The sequence below is a fragment of the Hipposideros armiger genome, unplaced genomic scaffold, assembly GCF_001890085.2.
Source record: "Hipposideros armiger isolate ML-2016 unplaced genomic scaffold, ASM189008v1 scaffold_91, whole genome shotgun sequence".
Lineage (NCBI taxonomy): Eukaryota > Metazoa > Chordata > Mammalia > Chiroptera > Hipposideridae > Hipposideros > Hipposideros armiger.
Window position 1 is genome coordinate 3,043,835 of NW_017731441.1, and position 8,396 is coordinate 3,052,230.

Genomic DNA, 8,396 nt, shown 5'->3' on the forward strand with positions numbered 1-8,396 from the left:
CGTCCTCCACAACTAAACTGAAGAACAAAAGGACAGCAACTTGTCTGTTCCCCTTCCCCCAATTCCCCAGCGCTGTTCCCATCTCCCCAATTCCCCAATAAAAATCTTTAAAAAAAATACACATAAAGTACAACAAAACAAATACTACTTCATTTAAAAGGAAAAGGAAGCGTTGGGGGTTGGAGGGACGAAGGGCTGGTCATATAAGGACAACGCATTTGTGTTTCGAAGACGTACTGTAGTTTTGCAAGATGTTGCCACTAAGGACAGTAGGTCCACAGGGTCTCTCTGCATCATTTCCCACAACCACGTGTGAGTCCACAGTTATCTCTAAGTAAAAGCTTGATTTAGGAAAAGACGACAGACTGACCATTCAGCAGCTACTGCCCTGTCACCTGTTTTCAGTCTGTCCATCACCTGCTTTGGGAAATCACGGGAACCTTTGACTTCCTGGAGGCTGATGACCAGCCCTGCCCTGAGCTGCCTCTCCATTTGCACATCTCAAATTTATCTGAAAGCAAAAGCTGAGCCTTTGAAACTTGCTGCAGTAAAAGAAGACCTTTCCAAGATGATTAACCAACTTGAAGAAACCTTGCCTGGACGTTCTAGATGTGATGGTTCCTTAGAATCCCTTCAGTCCTAGAAGTGGCATCACTTCCTAGCCGGGGTTTATGGTGGGGCCGTCCACACCCAGGATGGGGCATGAGATGGCTGTCACAGGGACAGTCTCCTGGAGCTTGGGTGTGGAGATCAAGATTCCTCACTCTGTGTACTTAAGTGTCAGAACAGTACTTGCTTTTAGTATGTACTTGCTAGTTATTGGGCATGTTCTATAACCGCCGATAGAGGAAAGCAAGCTTCAACTCCCCAGGAAAGATAAGCTGGCCTGGTTACAACAATAATATGGACAAAGAAGTCTGGAGCCAAGACTAGGATGGTCTTTAAAGGGTTGAATCAGGTCTATGAAGAAAAATACAGTTAATGGTTAGCCAGAGGGGTGCAATACAGAGAGAGAAAGAGGAAATATAAACTGGGGCTGTGGGGTAGTGCAACACAAGAATCCTAACCCCGAACAGAATCAACTGCAGGCATTCTAGAGAGTCTAGAGGGAACCCTCTAGAATCAGGGAAATCTCTGTCTGGGGCCCTGGAGGCCTCCAGTGTGTGCAGGAGACCGATCACCAGGCCTGGCGTTGAGGCATATCCTCAGAACGCTGCGCCTTATCCCTGATGAGCAAACCCAGCTCTCCACCACTTTTCTTTCCCTGAGAAATGAAGAAGCACACGAACGCGCTGGGAGTGGACAGCGAGAATCAAGTGTGCTTCTGAGTTGGAAGGGTTTCGGGGGCGGCAGCACAGTGTCACAGACAAGCAGAGGCCTCTGGGTCTTGTCCAGGAGGCCTGAGGTGGGCTTCTCAATGTGAGTCTGTAAGCTGTACTTATAAAAGCGTCTGAGGGGGCGGAGACTTTTTAAAAATACGTGAAGGTCTAACAATTAAGTTCGCGAGCTTGTTGCAATGATGTTGCTAGTGTTTTTTTATATCAGAGGGATTATTCATTATGAATTCGTACCAACTGGACAGTTAACCAAGTTGACTATTTGGAAGTGCTGAAAAGGCTGCGTGAAAAAGTTAGACAACCTGAACTTTTTGCCAACAATTCATGGCTCTTGCATCACGACAATGCATCAGCTCACACGGCACTATCTGTGAGGGGGTTTTTGCCAGTAAACAAATAACTGTATTGGAACACCCTCCCTACTCACCTGATCTGGCCCCCAATGACTTTTTTCTTTACCCGAAGATGAAAGAAATATTGAAAGGAAGACATTTTGATGACATTCAGGACATCAAGGGTAATACGATGACAGCTCTGATGGCCATTCCAGAAAAAGAGTTCCAAAANCGTAATGTAAATATCTTTTTGTTTTCCGATGGTCTTAGGCGACCCCTGTGAAAGGGTCGTTCGACCCCCAAAGGGGTTGCGCCCCACAGGTTGAGAACCGCTGCCTTGGAGTCTGGAGTAGCGCAGGGAATGGGGATTATGAGTAAATGAGCCTTTTACCAAAAGTGGTTAGGTGACTCTAAGTCAAGTCGTCGGCTACCAAAGGCAAATGCTCTCGCTTTGGCTAGCAAGTGTAAGTTCCATGGCTAGTCTGAACTTGAGAGGGGAGAGCTCAGCCAGCACCAAGCTTGTCAGAGCTGCAGCTGGACCTCATTCTAAGGGTGCTTGATACACGAAGGTTCACGTGTCAAATGCAAAACAGAAGAAAAGCCGTTACTACATAGTATTGATTATCCCTTGACAGAGTGATGCAAGCCTGGTGACTTACTTGATGATTGACTGCCTTGTACGATTAAGTACAGTTCAGTGACACAAAGCTGCATCCATTGTCAGCTTTCCAGGAAGCTACAAATCCCAGGCTGTCTTCCAGACACAGTCCCGCCAGAGTCCCACAACCATGCGCAAGCTGAGCGAGTTTGTCTGGTGAGGGTTGCTTCATTCAATCTTGAAATTCAGGAAGTCTCCTGGAATGTGGTGGGGGACATTGCTCCTTTGTTAGCTGACTCCCACCTTCTCTGTGGTGAGAACTCTGACATCATCATGGCCAGGATTTCGTCCTGCTAGATAGGAGCCTTTGGGTGTTTCCTCAGCATTTTATTTGGCCCCTTATTCTGAGTTCTAATCATCAGATTTAGAGCTTTGTGTCACTCTCTGATCTCAGTGTCCCATTGTACAGACTGGAGGGTCAGGTAGTAGTTGTCAGAATTTTCATGGCTTGTCCAGGAGGGTTGTCAGGAATGACCCCTGGCGACTGGGCAAGCAGGCATGGGTGCTGACAGGCGACTTAAAAGTGTAACTGAGTGGATGCATGGGTTGGCTAGGTTTCCCAGTTGCTCCTGATACTGTTATCGTAGTGACAGGACACCAAGGATGGGAGCCAGGTCAGCGACTGACTGGTGAAGATGCAGGGAAGGTGATGGGTTGGACAGTGGAGCCCACCTGAGGACCCTTAGGGAAGGGCAGGAAGTGAGGGCCAGGATCGCTGGGCTGGAGCAAAGAGGAAGGCTGGCAGGTGAGAATTCTTGGGAACTTGTGGTCTCTCTTGGGTGAAGAACTTTGAAAGGGGAATGAACTTGACCTCAGCACGGGGCAGGGGCGGAAACCTGGGTTCTGCCCAGGAAATCTGAGGCTGCCTCTTTATTTGTTTGTAAAACAATAACATGCTTTTCCCCTTCAGGGAAATTGAACCTTCCGTGGAGGTTAAGTTCTGAGGTCAGTGATTGGGCTAAATTCACAGTTGATGAAATCACCTTAAATATTTGACAGAAACACCTGAAGGAGTGAGTTGTGTGGGTTTCTCCCACCTTGGTCCAATGCTGACTGGCAGCTGGAGGATGTAGCCCATGAAAGGGGACCACCATGCACTCTCCTCTCCTGGAGCAGGGCTGGTCTCCCCCACTCCCACACCTAGACCCTATGGCAGCAGCGGTTCTCAACCTGTGGGTCGCGACCCCTTTGGGGGTCGAACGACCCTTTCACAGGGGTCGCTGGGTACTCGTATGTGGGCGTATCTGCATGCGGGCCTGGGGACGGATAGAGGAGCGGTGTCTCAGTTCCTAAGACCATCGAAAATATGTGTTTTCCGATGGTCTTAGGTGACCCCTGTGAAAGGTTGAGAACCACTGCCCTACGGGGTGTGCACTTTGTACTGAGCACGCCTCCCAGAGGGAAAGTCTGAGAATTTGAAAGATGCATTAACACACAAGACCAGATGGCAAGGTCTTTTGGGGGCTGTGAAAATGTACCATTTCAATTATCTTCAAGATGCTTCATTGGTACTAAAGTATTTTGGGAAAGAATCCCACGAGAGGAGATGAGTATGTGGGGAAATCAGAGCAAAGATGCCGCTGCTCCCAACACCACAGGACAACCTATTGAAGGAGAGATGCCTCTGCTCTCTGAGCACCAGCTGCATGCCCAGGCCCGGCCTCAGTTCTTGGTCGTTTCCGCCCCAGGCCAGCTGAGCGCCTCGCTTCTACCCTGGTCCCCGAAAAGCTTCCTCTGCGTCACAGAGACAAGAGCTGGAGCAGACGCCTGCGCCCTGACCCTGGGTCCTGCATCTCTCACACTCGTGCCTTCGTGGGTCCTCTCCGGGACTCCATGAATGGCAAGAAGTGCTTGTGGTTAGTTTCTCAGTTTATGTTTTGCTAAGAAAATAAGCTGCGGGGCTGCCTAGGGCCACTAGAAAAGGACTTTTCAAAGGTTCTCCCTTCTCTTGTTCTCGCATCCTCACAAACGAGAGCTAAGAACAGCCTGTCCGTTGTGATTTGGGACCTGTGGCCATAATGGTCTTAGACACTTACGGCTACAGAGTCAGGAACAGGTCTTTAATGGCCTGACCTTTGGTTTTGGCGCACAGATGCTCAGGTGTTGTCTAGACACCGGGTGAACTCACTTCAGTGGATTTGCTCTTACCCGACCATCTCTCTCCCAGACCACAGCCCCTGCCCTTCCCAACAGGACCATGGGTATCGTATGGTGCTGCCCAATAGAGGGGCTCACGTGATCTGGGGGGCCCCAGCGTCTCTGACGTGTATCTGGTCCGGGTTGGATCGTCTTTGAAGGAGGCCTCACTGCCTGTCTCTTCCAGCACTTTCTAGAAATGCTTTTGTCTAAACTGAATGTGGTCCCTCTCTCCTGCACCAAGAGGCAGATGCTGCAGCCTCCCCAGGGTGGGTCATGGGCCACCCAGGACATAGCCTAGGGTCCTACCCAAGTCCACCCAGCATGAAGTTAATACTGGGCAACAGAATTTCTGTTTTGATTATCAGTCTTTTTCTTCTTCTTCTTTTTTTTTTTTTAATGTCCAAATTCCCCTCCTGGTTTTCTCAGAACTGCCGTTCATGTGACAGGGAAATCCAGCAGAGAACAGCTGCCACAAGATCAGGAGGCACAAGCTGGGTGCCCCTTTCTCCCCATTTGACTAAAAATACTTGACTGGTAAATTAAAATTGAGTCAGAGTCGCAAAACAGGAAGTGAAATGACCTTGTGAAATCTTACGGATTGAGTCCCAAATCTCAGTAAGCTTAGCCTCTCTGCATGGAAGAGCAGGAGGCCAGGAGGGGTAGGCTGGAGGAACGCGCCCTGCCCCGTCGACAGCAGGTAGGAGCCTCTGAGCCTGAAGTCAGAGTGTTGCTCAAAAGCAAGTGCTTGTTAAAACTGGACGTTTAGGGTGATGCCATAGAGGTCGTATTAAGAATATAGGTGCACGTGAGTGTGCTATGAAAGTGTGACGTCTGTGTAAGGAGCGCTAACAGGATGGCCACCAGCAGTGCTATGTTGTTGTCGTCGTCCTAATAACTGGTTTCTGAGAGATGCCAAAGTGTAGGGAGTGGGATATACCCAAATGTGAGCTCTTTGCACAATTAGTTGAAATCTGGCTGCTGGCAGTGTGTTTGTGTTCCTCAGAGAAGCTAAGCAGGGCTGGGTCTAGGCGGATTGCTGTGAATTAATAGCTTGTGTCTAGAAGAAAGTTTCAGGAAGGTGAATTGAGGGTGGGAAGCTTCTTCTTAGGGAGGTGCGATGGTTCGTGTCCAGGATGAGCGGGCACTCCAGGACGGTTTACTGGCACTGCCTCGTTTGTTATGGTCTAGAGGAAGCATGAGTAACATCTGACAGCACATATGCTGTTTGCTATGTGGGCATGGCTGATTCTGACCAGGGTGCATGACACTTTTTATAGTCTTTATTTACTACATTTTTTTCCCCCTAATGTTATATGGTGAGAAGAAAAGGTTGTTTAGTACCTCTGGGGTGCAGTGCTACCATTATCAAAATGTGTATCCAAACCAAATGAAAGAACAAAAAAGAAAAGCCACATGTTTGCATCTGGTATCTTGGAGCAGGAGTTGGGACCTGTTCCTTTGAGCCTCTAACACGTGTGTGTAAGCCCTCCCTGTGTGGATGCCTTTGCATATGCGTGATGGCTTTGCATACGCGTGCATGGTATACTTTGATCGGCAGCAGTCTCCATGGAGACCCTCATCGGACATTCTACACAGAGCAGGAGATAAAGCTCAATGTCTGGAGTCCTTTCTTGTAGGCTCTGTGTGAGATGCAAAGAGATTCACAATTCAGTAACTTTCTCCTTTCAATTTATCAATCTTATCATGGTTCAGATTTGTAGGAAACCTTATCCATTCTGAAAACAGCATCAACGACAAAACCCTTCTTTGTCACTGTCTTATGTTGAAAGACCACTAGGATTTATAAAATACATTAGCAACACTAATTTAAAAATCTGTTGTGGAATTTATATTCTAAATCCTGCAACGTCAAAAAGGTTGGGTTCAGGAAAACTACTTTTTCTACATCTCTAGAGAATGGTTTTTCAAGAAGAGACAGTAGAGAGAACATGTTAAAACCAACACAAATGTTCATCCTGCATATGGGGCCTTGAGAAATGTAAAAGAACATAGTGTCCGGCTAGATGAGGCAGGAAGCAATGGACTGACAATACCCCATTTGCAGTTTCATTCAAAATGCGTGTGAAATATTTCTACTCTTGCAATTAAACCTTTATTTTCTAAGATTACCTGAAAGAGGTGATCAGAGTACTCTCCGTGACTTATAGAAAGGAACAAAATTTTTGTAAAAGTAAACTGTTTTCTGCATTTGGCTAAGAACTAATGAATTGAAAGATTTCAAGGACCCAAGAAGTGCTTTTTTCCATTCATTCATTTATTCAGAAGCAGGTACTGAGTATCTACTGTATGCCAGGTCCATGCTTGGTGCTGGAGAGAAAACCGTAATAATCAATCTATGTTCTTTGTGAACAATTGGGATGGATACCAACTGGGCTTGGAGACCCTATCTGGGATATTAACCAAGTCTCAGGAGAGAGACCAATGGTACAAGCTGCCTGACCTGAAACAGGGCTTTTGAAACCCTCTGAGAGGCTCACTGGCAGCCATCTGACACTAAACAAGGCCTGGCACCTGGGTCCACCCCGCCTGCTGGCTGACCCCAGAGTGAGGGTGTGCTGCTGTCTCTCAGAGACCTGAGTTGGAGGTATGTTTGTTCCAGGAAGCACAGTTTGAACTAAACCTGAAAGTTAGCCTGGAACTTCCTTAAAAATGCTTCTAAGAAAGCTGGTCACCCTGCCTTCCTTTTCAGTTAATTTTGATCCACAGCTAATTCCCCTTTTTGGGAGGTGGGTGTTTTCCTGAATGATATAAACACCTCTCAAATGCTGTTTCCAGTTGCATTACTCATTCTGTGGAGGAAAAAAAAAGTAGAATTGTTTAAAGCATGATTTCATTAGAATGTTGGACATTTTATCAGAAGTTGTTAAGCATTCAACAATCTATCAGATTTTGTAAATGGAGTAGATGAAAAAGGCATCCTAACTGTGACAACTTAGAATGCAATTGAAATTTGCGTTCTAACACATTCATGAGACTTTTGCTTTTCATGCCCAGCCTTTCTTCCATGTCAGACCTGGAGTTGCAGCAGGCTGCCCTCCATGTCCTGTGAAGGATGCTACGAATTCCAAAGTCAGGAGACCTCCTCATGTCTTAAGTTCCCAGAAATAACTTATTTTGAGGCAGGATTTGGTTTGTTCTGGTCCCGACCCCGTGCCCACTTGACCGTGCTCAGCCTGTGTGTGGGATTTCAGGCCATGAGTACCACTTCTTGTTAAAAGTTCCTTTTTTTATGTACACTCCTTAGTAATCTTCTCATTGTATTTATAATAATTCCTTGTAAGGAAGTATTCCCTTTTTATTAATAGAAACCACTGTGTACCTAGGAATAGGCCTAACCTGAGTTATTGCATGAGACAGGCCAAGTATGAACACACCCTACATGGTCTGTCCCAAGGATGGCGGGCATGGCAGTCAGGCTCCTGTCAGATGGAGCCACCAAGGGCTTGGGACACACTCCAGCTGCTCTTTCTTAGCCTTTGTTAAGGGTGGAGACTTTGCCCTTGAGGGTAGATTTTGGAAGTAAGCACAGTTCTCAAGAAGGCAAGTGTTGAATTAGTTAACTGCACCAGCTAAATAGTGACGTGGAAGACAGTGTCTTAGCAAGATCTCCTTTTTTATGAAACTTTTACAGAATGTTCTGGTTTGGGTTTTTTGTGGGGTATGGGGGGCACCTGGCACTTACTTTATTTGCCCCTCTCCTTAACATTTCACAGACATTTCATTAATCAATTATTTTTTATTGCATTAGGACATCTATATTCATTATAAATCAGCATAACATCTAAAACATTCTGATTTTAAAAGTACTGATAGTCTCAGAGACACAGAGGAAGAACTGAGGGTTGTTAGTTGGGAGGGGGTGGGGATGAAGGAGAAGGGGAAGGGATGAGACAATACAAATTGGTA

The 8,396-nt window shown here is 46.6% G+C and overlaps 1 protein-coding gene across 9 annotated transcripts in view; it reads left to right on the forward strand.

The window, feature by feature from the left end:
* MCF2L (MCF.2 cell line derived transforming sequence like) overlaps positions 1 to 8,396 on the forward strand; it is a 200,363-nt gene that overhangs the window by 84,981 nt on the left and 106,986 nt on the right. Inside the window, exon 1 of one of the 9 annotated variants that reach the window (XM_019644819.1) lies at positions 5,075 to 5,166. The exons of the other annotated variants lie outside the window; for them this stretch is intronic. The gene's annotated coding sequence lies outside the window, so the exon portion shown is untranslated. Of the gene's footprint in view, positions 1 to 5,074; positions 5,167 to 8,396 lie in introns of those variants that run through there. 9 annotated transcript variants of the gene reach the window in all.